This window comes from Euprymna scolopes, chromosome 11, assembly GCF_053919585.1.
Source record: "Euprymna scolopes isolate OS-2025 chromosome 11, ASM5391958v1, whole genome shotgun sequence".
Classification (NCBI taxonomy): domain Eukaryota; kingdom Metazoa; phylum Mollusca; class Cephalopoda; order Sepiida; family Sepiolidae; genus Euprymna; species Euprymna scolopes.
The window spans coordinates 44,950,942-44,967,060 of record NC_136492.1 but is presented as its reverse complement, the minus strand read 5'-3'; the positions used below and the strand labels follow the sequence as shown (position 1 = coordinate 44,967,060).

The 16,119-nt window shown below is 31.9% G+C and overlaps 1 protein-coding gene and 1 pseudogene across 2 annotated transcripts in view; one reads left to right on the top strand and one right to left on the bottom strand.

The window, feature by feature from the left end:
* Positions 1-16,119, bottom strand: part of LOC145287850 (coiled-coil domain-containing protein 39-like) — a 2,493,216-nt gene that overhangs the window by 2,334,135 nt on the left and 142,962 nt on the right. The gene's annotated exons all lie outside the window — the stretch shown is intronic.
* On the top strand, positions 9,424-9,540 carry LOC145288400 (U2 spliceosomal RNA; annotated as a pseudogene).

Genomic DNA, 16,119 nt, shown 5'->3' with positions numbered 1-16,119 from the left:
TCTAATTCTACAATTTTTTTTTTGCACTTGTAAAGTTTTCATCTTTAATAAATTAACTAAAAAAAATATCTATCCTATGAGAGTCTCGATTTTTTTTTTAGATGATTACTGTTTTGTGTTGTTTTTTCCATAACATATTTCCTCGGGCTTATGCAGCACTTTTTACATTTTGTCATTAGAGAGAAAAAAATATGATAATCATTTCGATGCAGTAAATCATGAAAGCATTTCAATTTACTTCATCTTTGAACATAAGTCAATAATAGACTAAAAAGCATAATTGCATAGAAAACAACAATGGTGGCCACAAATGAGAGAAAAGATGCATTTTCTTATTTAGAATGCCATGAGTAATCTTTCAGAAAATTGGTTAACTCTGCTTCAACAGAACAGTTCAATATTATTCATTGAAAGATTACTTCATAATCAAATGAGAACTTATTCACTAGAGCAGACATTATCAATAGGAAAAATGAGCGATTTACTAACGAGTTTTCTCAAATTTAAAAAAATTTAAATATTATCTGTATTTTTCTAATCTAATGCTTTTACTTCATATAAGTACAGTCTTACAACTTCTTAAAGCTGTCTTAAACACAGACAATTTTTTGTCCTGTAACAAATATGCTGGTGCATGCTGTGTTATGTAAGAGTAGAATTCAATAGAGTTGCAGCAAATATAAAGTTGTATATTATTTATCTTGCAGTAGTATTTATGTGCAGCAATAGTCTTTTTTTATAGCAGCAAATGTAATCGTTCTTTCGCAGAATGACAACACACATTAATGCTTCAGTTTTTAATAATTTTTTACTGTAGTTTTATAACACAGCATTAGAATTACAGTTTTAAGATACAGTATTAGTCTCTCTTAAGTCAACTTGTTTCCCATGAAGGAGAGTTAAGGACATCTTCAAAATATATATATATATATTATTCCTTATTGGAATTTTTTTATTTTTGAGATGAGCATTGTATGTTTATTTTATTTTATTTCGGACTATTAGTCTCATCTTATCTTTTTTTTTTTTTTTTTATTGGTGCACAACGTTTCGGCCAACTTCCTCTGGCCTTCGTCAGGTGGTAACCGCGACGGATAGGAACTTCGAATCTCCTAACTGCATTCTCAGCCATCACTGCCATCCGTAGTTGTTGTCGTCTCACCACATTTTTGACCAATTACCTCTGGCACGCTTTGGGTGGGATTGAAACCGCTATCTTCAGACAATGCTCATCTGGAACCGTAGAGATTCAACGTCTCTATCAACTGCGCCACGGGCCCCGAAGGGCGATCAAGGTTGGATTCTTTGATCTTATAAATCCACATTTATTTATTATCTGATCTTCTATAGTCGGGTCCGTACCGATTGGTATATATATATATTATTCCTTATTGGAATTTTTTTATTTTTGAGATGAGCATTGTATGTTTATTTTATTTTATTTCGGACTATTAGTCTCATCTTTTTTTTTTTTTTTTTTTTTTTTTTTTTAAGATGAGACTAATAGTCCGAAATAAAATAAAATAAACATACAATGCTCATCTCAAAAATAAAAAAATTCCAATAAGGAATAATATATATATATACCAATCGGTACGGACCCGACTATAGAAGATCAGATAATAAATAAATGTGGATTTATAAGATCAAAGAATCCAACCTTGATCGCCCTTCGGGGCCCGTGGCGCAGTTGATAGAGACGTTGAATCTCTACGGTTCCAGATGAGCATTGTCTGAAGATAGCGGTTTCAATCCCACCCAAAGCGTGCCAGAGGTAATTGGTCAAAAATGTGGTGAGACGACAACAACTACGGATGGCAGTGATGGCTGAGAATGCAGTTAGGAGATTCGAAGTTCCTATCCGTCGCGGTTACCACCTGACGAAGGCCAGAGGAAGTTGGCCGAAACGTTGCGCACCAATAAAAAAAAAAAAAAAAAAAAAGATAAGATGAGACTAATAGTCCGAAATAAAATAAAATAAATCTTCAAAATACATCTAGCTGAAATCACTATCAATGATTTCCCCCACTCTTTATCTGTGGCTAAACCTAAATGTAGATTCTATGAACAAATCTTTTTTACAACTGCATGCCTGTGGAACTCTGCTCCATTTTCTTGCTTCCCAACTGACTACAATATGGTCGTTTTCAAGTCAAACATTAGCAAGTTCTTGATGAGCCGTCTCCTTAAGTAATCCAATTCACCAAATTTCAACTAACGATTACTAAGATATTGTCCCATTGACTACCATAAACTCATTAACCCTTATCTTCGAGTGGCCTTCAGACCTCGAGGGGCTTTTTGTAAAAAAAACAAACAAAAAAAACATCTGCTTCATTCTACAAACCAAACTCAAAACATCCGTCTGCTTTTATTCCACCTATCACTTTTCTGTAGCTACATTACTTCCTTAGCATGTAACCCTCTTTTGTAACGTTATCTTCAAATTCGAAATTTTATTTTTACATAACCTAGTTATCACCCATTCAATCGTTCTAGATTTATTTACAAAAATGAATTCCTAATTTTCTTCATGATATAATGAAAAACGAATTAAATAATCATGGTACCACACAGTTTTAAGATAATTTATTCTCATATCACAATTAACCAAAAGGTAATTTGTTAAATAATTATTTAGGTACATTTTCAATTTTGTTTTTGAATCGTACTGTTATATATGATTCAATATAATCAAATAACATTTACTAGAAATCATTCGCTGGTGAATTAATTTTGCCAAAAGAAAGGAAAATATTCTAAAATTAACAATTCTAAAGCACTTACTCCGCACGGAGAAACTAAGATAATGATGTTCACTTTTATGTTCAAATCTCACTGATGATTAACTCTTTGGAATCTATCTGTTCTTGATTACACAAAGCAGGCAGCTGAGTTATTTTCTAAGACTTATAAAAGTAGTGATAGCATGACACTAAGCATCTAGTGACATAGTAGCAAACGACAATGGCAAGTAAAACCATTGTATTCACAGTCTAAAGTTCTTATTTCTAAGTTGCTTTTATACAACAGAAACTTATTTACCAGACACTCATTGATTTTCCAGTATTAAGATGACATGGGTTAATATTAGCCTGCACATACTTGATTCTGCTTGCCAGACGCTCATCTAAAGTTGACTAAATTTTTGTCCTTCTCTTCTTCTGTCCATTTTCTATCTATAAAGTTTTATCATCTCTCAGCCATCTTTATATGCATAAGCTGAATGTGTCCATTGGGACAGCTGTACTTTTTACTCTTTTGAACATAAATATATCGATTCACATATGCTTATAAATTTTATATTTATAAAAAAAAGGTACACGTTCATATATTTAATCATATACATAATTATTTAAATATATCGATTCACATATGCTTATAAATTTTATATTTATAAAAAAAGGTACACGTTCATATATTTAATCATATACATAATTATTTAAATATTAGTTTCTAGTGGTATTTGGCTGGCATTGCCTACACAGAAGTATACTGTTAGTCATAAATAATTTAAAACTGAAAAGACCCGTTGACCGGCGTTGCCCGGTGGAAACCTCCTACCCTACAAAAAAGTAAACTACAGTTGTTGTTGATGGACACTGCCGTCCCTGAACAACTGCGGACACTGGTGGCAATGACTGAAATTAAATAATCTGACTTTCACTGGCGATTAATGATGGCTTGGGGCGATAACATGCAGGTACTGTTTGAATTTAAAAAAAGCAATAGGGAATGCGTAAATCAGTATGAATTAATAAAATTACAAAAAGCGGTCGATTAGAATAATAATGGAAAGTAAAAACAGAAGTTTTAGAGGTAAGGGAATCTCACTGTACACAAACTGTTTAGAATAATCGTAATCAGTGGTAGCAGTCCTAGCTGTTTCCGTTTGTTGTTCAAGTCTTCCTCTTTTCAACTCTTCCAACAATAGTATTAAAGTAAATTCCAGTTTTATGTTGTTGTTTTTAACGTGTAAAGCAAAACAATTACAACTTTTTTTACTTTGAGTAATGTCATGTAAAGAACGGCGTTTGGAATAGACATCTCAAACTCCCCATGTTAAGAATGACTTTTGGAATAGACATTACCAACCTCCCCATCTTAAGAACGATGTTCGAAATCGACACCTCCAACATCCTCATGTAAAGAACGGCTTTCAGAATAGCCAACCCATTTTTTTTTGTCATGTCTTGGAGGGGGGGGGTACAATCCCCTTAAATGTAATCACGATAATCCTTGTCAACACCTGCAAATGCCAAAAAAAAAATTGGAGGGTGGCAGTATCAGTAGGAGAGAAGTAGATTTGTTTATCGAGCATGCGTACAAATCTGGCAGCTAATGAATTACAGTGCATAATACTAATCTTTATATCTCTAAAAGTACTTGTCTCCATCAAATTTGAATGAGATTTTCTTAATTAGTATAGTCGAAAACCTATTAGAGTTGTCATTCTAAAGAAAATTGTGGAGATAGATCTAATGTCAAATTTACCCCCTTCTAAAAAAAAAAAAATATATACTGTGTGTGCAATCTCGATAATCAGTCTAGAAAAGAAATTTAAATAAAATACTCCACCGAATTCAATTCCCTATATAATGAAATTTATGTTGAAACTGTAGCGTAGTAAATTGGCTGGCATTGCTTATACAGAAATATACTGTTTGTCATGAATAATTTAAAACTAGCAGGATCCGTTGACCATTTTTGGTCTAGAGATTTTACATAAATATTGAGATTTGGGAAAATCTTTTTAATCGGTTTTCGGCCAGAAATTTGGCTGTCAAGGGGTCCAAGTTCAACGATTTAACCTTTGAAAACTCTACCAAACTTCTCCGACTAAACACTTGAAATTTTAAATGTAGGTTACTTGGACATGGTTCAAACTTTACAATTTGATTTCAGCCCCTAAATAGAAATGTTATGGGGTAAAAATTAGGGTCAAAGTTTTTTAAAAATTTGATTTCTGCGGTCTCTACCAAATTACTCAGCCAATTTCGGGTCTAAACTTTTGAAATTTTACATAAAGGGTATTCAGAGATAGGGCAAGCTTTTTAATCAGCTTGGGTTGAAAATTTGAGCTGTCAAGGGATTAAAGTTCAAAAGATTTGAACTTTGTGGTATCTAGCAAACTACTCAGCCAATTTTGGGTCTAAACATTTGAAATTTATACATAACGGGTATTCAGATATGCAGCAAACATTTTAATCAGTTTTGGGGGCAAAAATTTTGCTGCCAAAAGGCCAAAGTTTAAAGAGTTGACCTTTACAGATTCTACCAAATTCCTCTTCCAATTTTGGGTCTAAAGACTTGAACTTTTAGATGTAGATAACTTGGACATGGGTAAAACTTTGTATTTTGATTGGAGACAAAATAATAAATGTTAAGGGGTCAAAATTGGAATCAAAGCTTCAAAATTTACCTCTGCGGTCTCTACAAAATTACTTAGGCAAATTTTGGTCTAAACATTTGAAATCTTACACAAAGTATATTCACACGTAGAACAAGTTATGAACAGTACATAAGGCCTGAGCAAAGCCAGGCTGAACTGCTAGAATATTAAGATATTTGTTGTTAATTTGAATTTTTCAAACATATTTGTTTTGTGTTTTTTTTTGGGGGGGGCTTGCAAATATAGTTACGTTTCTTTTTGTAAATATACTTTATTTGAATATACTTTATTTAAACCTGCACAATTAGCATCTACTGGAATCGTACTTTTATGTTGTTCGAATGTAATGGTTTTGTAACATGCGTGATTGTCACATTTTAAAACTGTTAAACTATGTTCTATTGCACATTTACATTTTTGAAACTGCTAAAACTGTAAAAAAATGTGGCACATTCATTGTTTTCTTTTCATGTTTCTGTAAGTAAATATATATTTATAATATCTAAACAGTTTGACAAAATATATTCGTGATATTAAAATAAGAAATCAAATGATAAAAACGTTTACATAGAGCGAAAGAGAGAGGGGTGGGAATAATATATATATATAGAGAGAGAGGGGTGGGAATAATATATATATATATATAGAGAGAGAGATATTATGCCCTACAATTTAAGAAAGATAACGCAGCAATTTACTCAGAGGGCAAAAGTAAGTATCATTGCGATGTCATGTTTGAATGGTACATTAGCGTTCGTTTAGCATGCAGATACCATTAATCTGGAATATAGGTATGGTTAGTGCTCAATCAGAAGGAGCAGAATAAGCCTGGGCAGAGTTTATTTTTAAAAACGGAAAAGGGAAAGACTATGTTATGTGCAGGAGTTTATGATCCAGTTACGAAGAATGAAACCCCATATATGTCAAAAGCGCAGAATTTCTCCCAGTGGTTACTGGGGGCAGTAGGAGTACTTGATATTTAAAGGGAAAAATAGAAACTACTTCCTCTAAAGATAGTTGCGATTGTGATGATGTTGCTTCTAGTATGTAATCTAGGATTTTATTATAACGACTTAATGTGTCTAAAATGGTGTTTTAAAATTACATAAGATAGTGGCTAATAGTCTAGACATAATGAATTTGTATGTGGCGTCTGTTGTTGCAAACCTACGCTACTTTGGTCCAGAGGGGAATTTCTGCAATCAAAATATTATATAGATATACTCACGTTTACAATTTTTGCCTTGAAAGTTAAAATTAGGATTTGCAATAAGAGGTCAATAATTTAAAAAGAAAAAACCCAGTTGTTAACGCAGTCGTGTTTTCTTTTAAAAAAAATATTTGTTCTTTCAAATAGTTTTAAAATGATAAATAATTTTAATGAATCGAAACAAATTCGTTAATTTTAAATCTAAAAAATACCAAAAAATATTCAAATGGTTAAACGTTTTTCAATACATTCTTCATTGAGATGTTTTTGTTCAATTTTATTTTATTTTTTTATGAAACTAAGAAAATCTTTTTGGAAATAAATTTCTTTTTTTATGTAAGATCATTAATTGAATGAAATAATGATCAAGATAGTGAAAAATAAAAATAAATATCTGAATGCTTAAAATTTTAATAGCTGTTTAAACTTTTGTATTTGTAAGAAACATGTCTATGAATTTTATATAAAAACTAATGTGCACATGTTATTAAACAGGATGGCAGACATTTTTCATCATTTCCTTACAACTTTCATAATTAAGGTCACTTGGAAAAAAAAAGGGCTGCCCTAATGCTAATATTTCAAGTTGGATAATGCTGGTGTGCTTGGTATAAAGTTGCTTAGTAAACAGATACACATAGCAACATAAGTAAACATTTTCACACTAAAAATTATACATATTTTAATATAGAATTTACTTGACTTACATAAAAGCATATTTTGTAAATATTATGAAAACACAAAACTGCCATTTCTGCTACATTTTTCGTTCCCAACTTACAACTTTTTTCATCAAATTCCCTCAGTAAAAAAACGTTGTCACCTTTACATCATAAAAAATACCGATATTTCAAATACCTTGGGTTCGTTTATCTCCCTTGATGTTAAATTCAAAGAAATATGTTTATACATATATTTCTTTGAACAAAGGTATAATCTACATAGTATTAAAAAGTTATGCTTTGACTGTTTGTTCATAAATAAACAGAAACGTGATTAGTTGACAAAAACGGAATAGGAAGAGTACACATTACTAAGACAGTAGTTTTACAATGATAATACCCAAATTTGAATTTCACTTAAGTCTAAAGGTTTTTTTTTAACTTGATGAGTGTTTTGTAAATTTAAAGAAATTAACATAATACCATAAAAAATTATATAAATATTTTTATTTTGAACTAATCTTTTTCCTGTCTCTTTTTTGATAAACCACAAAAAACGTACACATAAAGGGCACTCAGCATTAGTTGAAAATGAATAATTTTGCTTAAACATAATTTCTCATGATTTTTTTTTTTTTTTGCCATTAGAAATAATATGTAAATATATTCATTACTCTCTCATGTAAAAACAAAATTGCGATTTTTTTTTTTTTCCAAAATTCTTAAAATATCTTTAAACTAGTGGTAAAGCCAAATAAAGGTGGAAATTGCCATACTCAATTATTGTATTAACACTGAAAGGATAAATATGAACTATTATTATTATTATTATTATTATTATTATATTAGATGCAGTGCAGGAATTTTAGAATGGTTTGACAAGGATTTGCATGCCATGGATATCAAAACAAAAAAGTTTTAGCAATGTTTGGTATATTTCACATTCGAAGTAGTGGAGCAAAGCTGTATCAAAAGAGGAAAGACGGTGGGAGAGGATTGAAAAGTGTAAAAGATTGTGTTAGAACCGAGGAGATGACATTGAAGGAGCATGTGGTTAGAAGTGAGGAGTGAATGCTTAAGGTTGTGGCCAATGAAGTTAAGGTATGTGAGACCAAGGCTGATTATGTGAAATGTATGGATAGAGAAAGGACAGAGGAACTGGCTAGGAAGAAAATGCATGGAAGGTTCTTCCAGAATATAGCAGAAGTGGCTGATGAAAGATCATGGCAATAGCTTAGAGCTGGGTATCTGGCTAAGAGTACTGAAGCTTTTGTTTGTGCAGCACAAGAGTAGGCATTAGGAACACGATTGTTCAAAAAGGTGGTTCTAGGAGAGGAAGTTGCTGCAGAATGCCGGATTTGTGGTAAGACCTCAGAGTCAATTACGCACTTTGCAGCAGGGTGTAGTGGACTGGCCCAGAGAGAGTACCACAAAAGACACGATCGCATGGGACTCCGGATATATTGGGAGGGGTGTAAGAGGGTTGGGGTGAAGTGTGCTCGAAAATGGTTTGAGGAGGTGCCTTATGAAGTGAGAACAAGTAAGAATGGCAAGGTATGGTGGGACAAAAGTGTCATAACGACCAAGCAATTGGAACATAATCGTCCAGATTTGGTAGTCATTGACAAGGTCTCAAAAAAAACTGGCAGATTGTAGACTTTTCAGTACGCAGGGACAGGAATATGAGAGAGAAGGAGAATGAGAAGTGAAGCAATTATGCTACATTGGCCTTGGAGATAAGGCGTATACACGGTTAAGACACAAATAATCCCAGTCGTAGTTGGTACACTAGGAGTAGTATCAAGTCGTCTAGAAGGACAATTGAAAAAACTACAAATCCCCGATGGTTTAGGCAGCCTTCAGACCTCTGCAATTATAGGTACCACCAACATCCTTAGGAAAACTCTTATCTTTGAAGCTCCTGGTTTGAAGCCGGGATTAAGGGAAATCCTCTGGAAATGAATCTCATCCCTTTCCAGAGAGACGTTGATAAACGAAATCAGAATTATTATTATCATTATATCATTACGCTTATCGCTCCATCCGTTATCATGCTGTGCATCCCTAAAAAAGGAAAGTGGAATATTCCAAAAAGTGGAATATTCCAAATAAACCTTGTCAACCTTGAAAAGGAAATTGAAATGTAAAAAAAAATTGATTTGTCTTTCTTGGCCTTTTTGGCTAAGATCAAAGTGTAGTATCTGTTCTTCATGTGCTACATTTCAATTTCTTCTCTCTCAGTGGAAGAGAAATCCTTTACAACTAAGACAATTTTTTCTCCGCGTTAAAAAACAACCCTGGTGTTTAAATCTGTCCCGTGGGGAGGCATTGTGAATAGATACTATGTTTAATGTAACAAAGTTTTAATATTAAAAAAAGTAACTGGAAAAAGTTATTTCTGATTTAATTACAAAATGCCCTGGAAATGTCACTTTTGATTAATTATAAAATGCCCTGGAAAATGTCCGTTCTCATTATTTTTTTTTTTTTTGTTTACTTGCCTCCCCACAAGGACGGAATTGGACATGAGGTCGGTTATAAATTTAGTGGGAAACCAGCTCCCCAAAAGGGGCACTCTGGTCAATAACAAAAATAAAAATTGTATCAGTAATGAAGGATTTTCCTCCATTAACCAAGACTAAAAAAGGGGGATTTAAGTCATTGTAATGCTGAAACTGATACTACACTAAGAAATTCATGTTGAAGCAATGGTTGCCTAATCCCTAACCGTGTTAATGTTTTTATGTATTACTTTCGAAAAGCTGCTGAAACAGTTTATGATTCAAACATTACTTTATTTCAAGTATATTTTAAGCAGTGGATTACGGGATATGAAGTCAGTCCCAGAAATTACTCAAACCGATTACGATTTAAACATTACTTTATTTCATGTATATTTTTAACTCTAGGGTGGGGGATATTAAATCAGTCCCGAAAATGGGTGAAACCTTTTACGCATTACTTTATTTAATGTATATTTTTAACATTGGGGTGGGAAATATGGAGTCGGTTTCGGAAATGGCTGCAACCATTTACGTTTTGGACATTACTTTATTTAATATTTTAAACAGTAGGATGGGAGATAAATCGGTCACGGAAATGGCTGAAAAAGTTTACGATTTATACATTACTTTATTTCATGTATATCTTCAACAGTGGGTTGGGGATTATAAGTCAGTTCCAGAAATGGCTGAAACAGTTTACTGTTTAGACATTACATTATTTCATGTATATTTTAGCAGTGGGTTGGGGATATAAAGTCGGTCCCGGAAATGGCTGAAAGAGTTTACTATTTAGACATTACATTATTCCATGTATATTTTTAACAATGGGTTGGGGATATAAAGTCAGTCCCGGAAATGGCTGAAATCGTTTATGATTAAAACATTACTTTATTTAATGTATATTTTCAACAGTGGGGTGACGGATATGATGTCAGTCCCGGGATTGAATGAGATGTGCAAATATATACTATCAGAAAGCGTCGCCCAGTATTGAATGAGATAGGTGGGTATTTTTCTACTATATAGTAGCAAAATACCCAGTGTCGCCCAGGATCGAATGAGATAGGTGAATGATATATATTAGCAAAATATGCGGCGTCACTCGGGATTGGATAAGATAGGTGAAACATATATACTATAAGAATACCCAGAATTGATTGATTTGTTTGATATTGCCTGGGCTGATTATTTCATTACAAAGTTATTATTTAAGTAAAGGGAAGCGACATAGTGGGTTAAAGTTATGAAAATTATTGTCGAAATTAGTAACATATCCAAGAATTATGAAAAATGATGAAATGTAAGTTACTTGATTTGTGTGTTTGTAATGATATAATAGGCCCAGACAATATATCAAATATATTAAATAAGTAGGAGGGAGAGGCATAATGTGGGTTTTTAATTATAAATATTATTGTTGAAGTTAGTAACATATCCAGGATTATGAACAATGATTAAATGTGAGTTAATCGATTGTGTGTTTATAATAAAATAATCAGCCCAGGAAATATATCAAAGTAATTATGTTAGTAAGAGAGGGCGATAAGGATGGTTTAAATTATGAAAAATAATTTTCGAAATTAGTAACATATCCAAGAATTATAAAAAATGTAATATGTTATTTAATGCATTAGTGTGTTTGCAATGAAATAATCAGACCAGACAATATATCAAAGTTATTATTTTAGTAAGTGGGCCGATGATGTGGGTTAAAATGATGATTGTCGACATTATTAACATATCCAAGAATTATGAAAAATGACAAAATGTGAGTTAATTGATTTGAAATGAATAATCATCCCAGATAATATATCAAAGTTATTATTTTAGTAGTGGGGGTTGATAATGTGGGTTAAAATATTAAAAATAATTGTGGAAATGAATAACATATCCAAGAATTAAGAAAAATGATGAAGTGTGAGTTAATTGATAGTTGTGTTTTTATGAAATAATCAGCCCAGACAATATATCAAAGTAATTTTTTAGTAAGAGAGGGCGACGAGGATGGTTTTAATTATACAAAATTATTATCGAAATTAGTAACATATCCAAGAATTACGAAAAATGATGAAATGTGATTTAATTGATTGGTGTGTTTATAATAAAATAATCAGCCTAAACAATATATCAAAGTTATTATATAAGTAAAGGGGAAGGATATAAGGAGGGCTTAAATTATGAAAAATTATTGTCGAAATTAGTAACATATCCAAGAAGTACGAAAAAATGATGAAATATTAAATAATTGATTGGTGTGTTTGTAAGGAAATAATCAGCCTAGAAAATATATCAAAGTTATTATTTTAGTAAGGTGTGCGATATGGTGTGTTTAAATGATGAAAAATTGTCAAAATTAGTACCATATCCAAGAATTATCAAAAATGATGAAATGTGAATTAATTGATAGTTGTGTTTATTTATAAAATAATCAGCCAATACAATATATCAAATTTAATATTTTAGTAAAGGGAGGAGTGATAATGTGGGTTGAAATTATGAAAAATTATTGTCGAACATAGTAACATATTCAATAATTATGAAAAATGATAAAATGTGAGTTAATTGACCGGTGTATTTGTAATGAAATAATCAGCCCAGGAAATATATCAAAGTTATTATTTTAGTAATGGGGCGATACAGTTTTAATAAAAAAGTAGAATAATATGATTGTCCCTTCATTCATGCTGAACAGAACGCTCACAGCATGCCCAGCAACAATATATTACATATGAAAAATGATGCTGTGGAATTTCCACAGGTCCCACTACTACTACTAATAATAATAATAATTATGATGATGACGATGATAATTAGGGCTAGGACAGCAGCATATTCTTTTCATTGTTTTGTCTCGAGTGTGTGTGTCCATTGATATCTTATATGCTTTTATAATGAATGATGTGGTTCTCGGTTGATTAACTGTCGGATTCTGAGAGTCAAAACAATGATAAGAATAATCTGTTGATAATATATGCACGAATATAAAATTGCCTTAGCGCATTATCATTTGCTTGTATTGTTATAAGTGACTTTTCTTTAACAACTACAAAAAGAAAACCTTCTCAACCACGTATACACATCAGGATGAACTCTTCGTCTCAAGTACACATATCGACATATGGTGCTATGGTACACATTACACATCAGTCCCCTTTATGGTACCCATAATACAACATACGCCGTTCTTGTGCCTTTTTGGTACACCTATAACGCTACAAAAGGAATTATTTCCGCTGTTCAAGGAACGATATATATATATATATGCACATGTGCAAGGAAGTATCCAAAATCGTGTCTAGAGGTGTGGTTATATCACTAGGAGCCATAAACATTCAGCTGTTCGTCAAGGGGTATTACTAAGATAAATACTTTTAACAGTTTTAACAAAAGGGCTACAATAATATCGTGGGGTCTCCATTCACGCTGAACGTCCACAGAATGCCCAGCAGCAATGTATTACATACGAAAGATGCCGTTGTGGAACTTCCACAAGTCTCGCTAGTTATTATTATTGTTATTATTATTATTATTATTATTATTATTGTTGTATAGTTAAAGATTTTTTTAGTAATTATTAGATATATTATTTGTTTAGCTTTGAAGGGCATATGAGGTCAGTTTAAGGTATCTTATAATGCAGACATTAATATAAAATTTTAAGATGACATGAAGATGTCTTGTTGCTTTAACATAAAGAGGCATGCAAGTAAAGTTATGGGTTTAGAAGAGTTCAATTATGTGATGTTAAACTCCCATTAATGGGTTTTAATGGGATTCAAATGTAATTTTAAACAATATATAACTATCTTTTACTTATGAAATAAATTTCATTCAAATCTGAGATAAGAAAATTTTCGGTAGACCAAGAAAAATGTTCATTTTGTGGAGCTAAGCACCCAGCCTTACAGGATTTTTGAATGAAAAAGTATATAATTTTTCGAATGTTTACTTTTATATTATGCAATTATGGATTAAACTCCCATTAAAATCAATGTAACTACAGCTTAAGCCCCATTAAAATCAGTAGTAAAAATGTCCCTGGGAGAATCCAGCTCGTTTGTTAAAGGAGATTCTAGTGTCTTCTAGAATTCAAAAAAACTCCATTACTTTCTCAAATACTTTGTATTTTAGTGAACCATATGTGTTTTCCATATGTAACCAAATACCATGAAGTTTTGCTGATTTATTATTATTTGCTGGTTTATTCGGTTCCACAATGATTAAATACAACTTGAAAAGCTGAGAATCGCTGTATAGAGGTATTAAAATACTCATTGTTTGGCACAGATTTCATCATTCTCTATGCAATGATAATGAAAAGATGCCATATTCTTTGTTGAGTTATGAAATTAGTCGAAATTGGTCTAGTTTTTGTTTGTTACTTTGGCATGTGGATTCCAATTGCTAATCCCCAATTCTCTGTAATGAATTTCTTTGAGTGAACTGTCTGTAAAAGTTTTCTACCGAGTGGTAATACTTTAGGCTATTATATATATATATATGATGATCGCAACGTCTTGTCAGACGAGTGCCACCCCCTCAAACACTTAAAAGTCCATCAGCCCAAAAATGACTTCCATCGCCACAGAACCATTTTAATAGACAAATGTCTGAGGGAGTATCTATACACAGATGATGTTACAGAGTTTTAGCTTTGTACAACAGCTAAATCTCTCTCTCGGTTCAAAATGTTGAGATCCAGCAACAAGCAAGAGCAAAATAGCCAATAACAAGTTAAACTGCAAAGCAGCTTAATGCGGGTACTGGTCTCCCGCTTTATAGTTTTTTTTTTAAATCAGACGACTTGCTTCTCCTAGAAAGGTTGCCTTTACCACGGCTTACGGGAGCCCTCTCCACCCCAACACACACATGCATACATACAAACACACACGGTGCTAGTTGGCCGTTGACCCCAAAAAAGGGTTCATTCGCCCTTATATATATATAGATATATATATATATATATATATATACATACACACACACATACCGTATATTTCAGATAAGAAGAGGCACAAAATTGGAGCAAATTTTAATAAATCTATCATGTATCAATTGTATAAGACGACTGCTAAATCACTAAACCATATTTGTTTAGGCTAGAGATTGCAATACTCGGTATCTTATGAAATATTGGTTTTTAAAGATGATTTTTTAACTTTAAGCGTCATCTTATATGCTGAAATATATATATATATATATATATATATATATATATATATATATATATATATATACACACACACACACTTGTTACTCTACATGTTTAAACTTTTTCCCCTAAAATAAAAATTAATCTGATTAATTTATATAAAAATAATTTTATCTATTTTTTTATACGCTTTACTTTTTCGAAAATGAATTTTCACTTGAATTCTAGATTTATTAGACAACTAGTAGGAAGACCCGACGCTGTCTAGGATTCAATGAGGATCAACAAATGTTCCACCCTTTTATATCTTTATTATTAAAATCGGTGAAATTGCTCATTTTTCAATCAAATCGATTACCTGCTCTGGTTGGAGATCTATCGCAATGTATTAGGTTTCACATGCCTCTCCGCAGTGACTTAGTTCACAATACATTGTAGTTTACATTACACTGTAGAGAATCTGTTTATTTTATAAAATTATCTGTAAATAATGGAGTTACTTATAGTTTAAAATGCAAAAATCAAGTATCATGGTTCAATTTTGCTCGAACAGACACTTTATTTACGAGCCCCCCCCCCTCCTGTTTTATAAAAGAATCTTGAATTGATTTTATAGCCTTTTTGCTTGTGTGGTGATAAAACTTCTCAAATGCATTTGTGATGTTAGATTGTATAAAAATGTTAATTTTGGTCAAAAGCGAATTTCCTTTAATCAGATTTTTTCGATTATCGATTTTCGATACTTATTGGGGGCATTCCGATACAAAATCTACATAAGAACACTCCCAAACACATCAAATATCTTTGAGTGAAATTTAAAAAAATCGACCCAACTGTTTCCGAGTCCATACAAAACGAACACACATAAAGTTCCTTTTATATAATAGTAGATGGATTATTTTTGCTTTAAAATTTGACAAAACAATTAATTTCTCTTCTACATTTTCTGAGAAGAGTTTAATAGAAATTCTTTATTCTGAACTTATAGAACTTTTAAAGAACCGTGGATATATTTGAAAAATAACAAACTCATTTGAGTTCAATAAACTCAATATCTGTGGATACATTTTATCAATTTATTTTTTCAACTGGAGAAACTAATATTAAATATAATTTTTTTAATGCAAATGGGAAAAAAGCTATGGGGCAATACTCCGGTATATAATAGCCTCCTTTCCCAATACAAAGTGTTCTTTTTC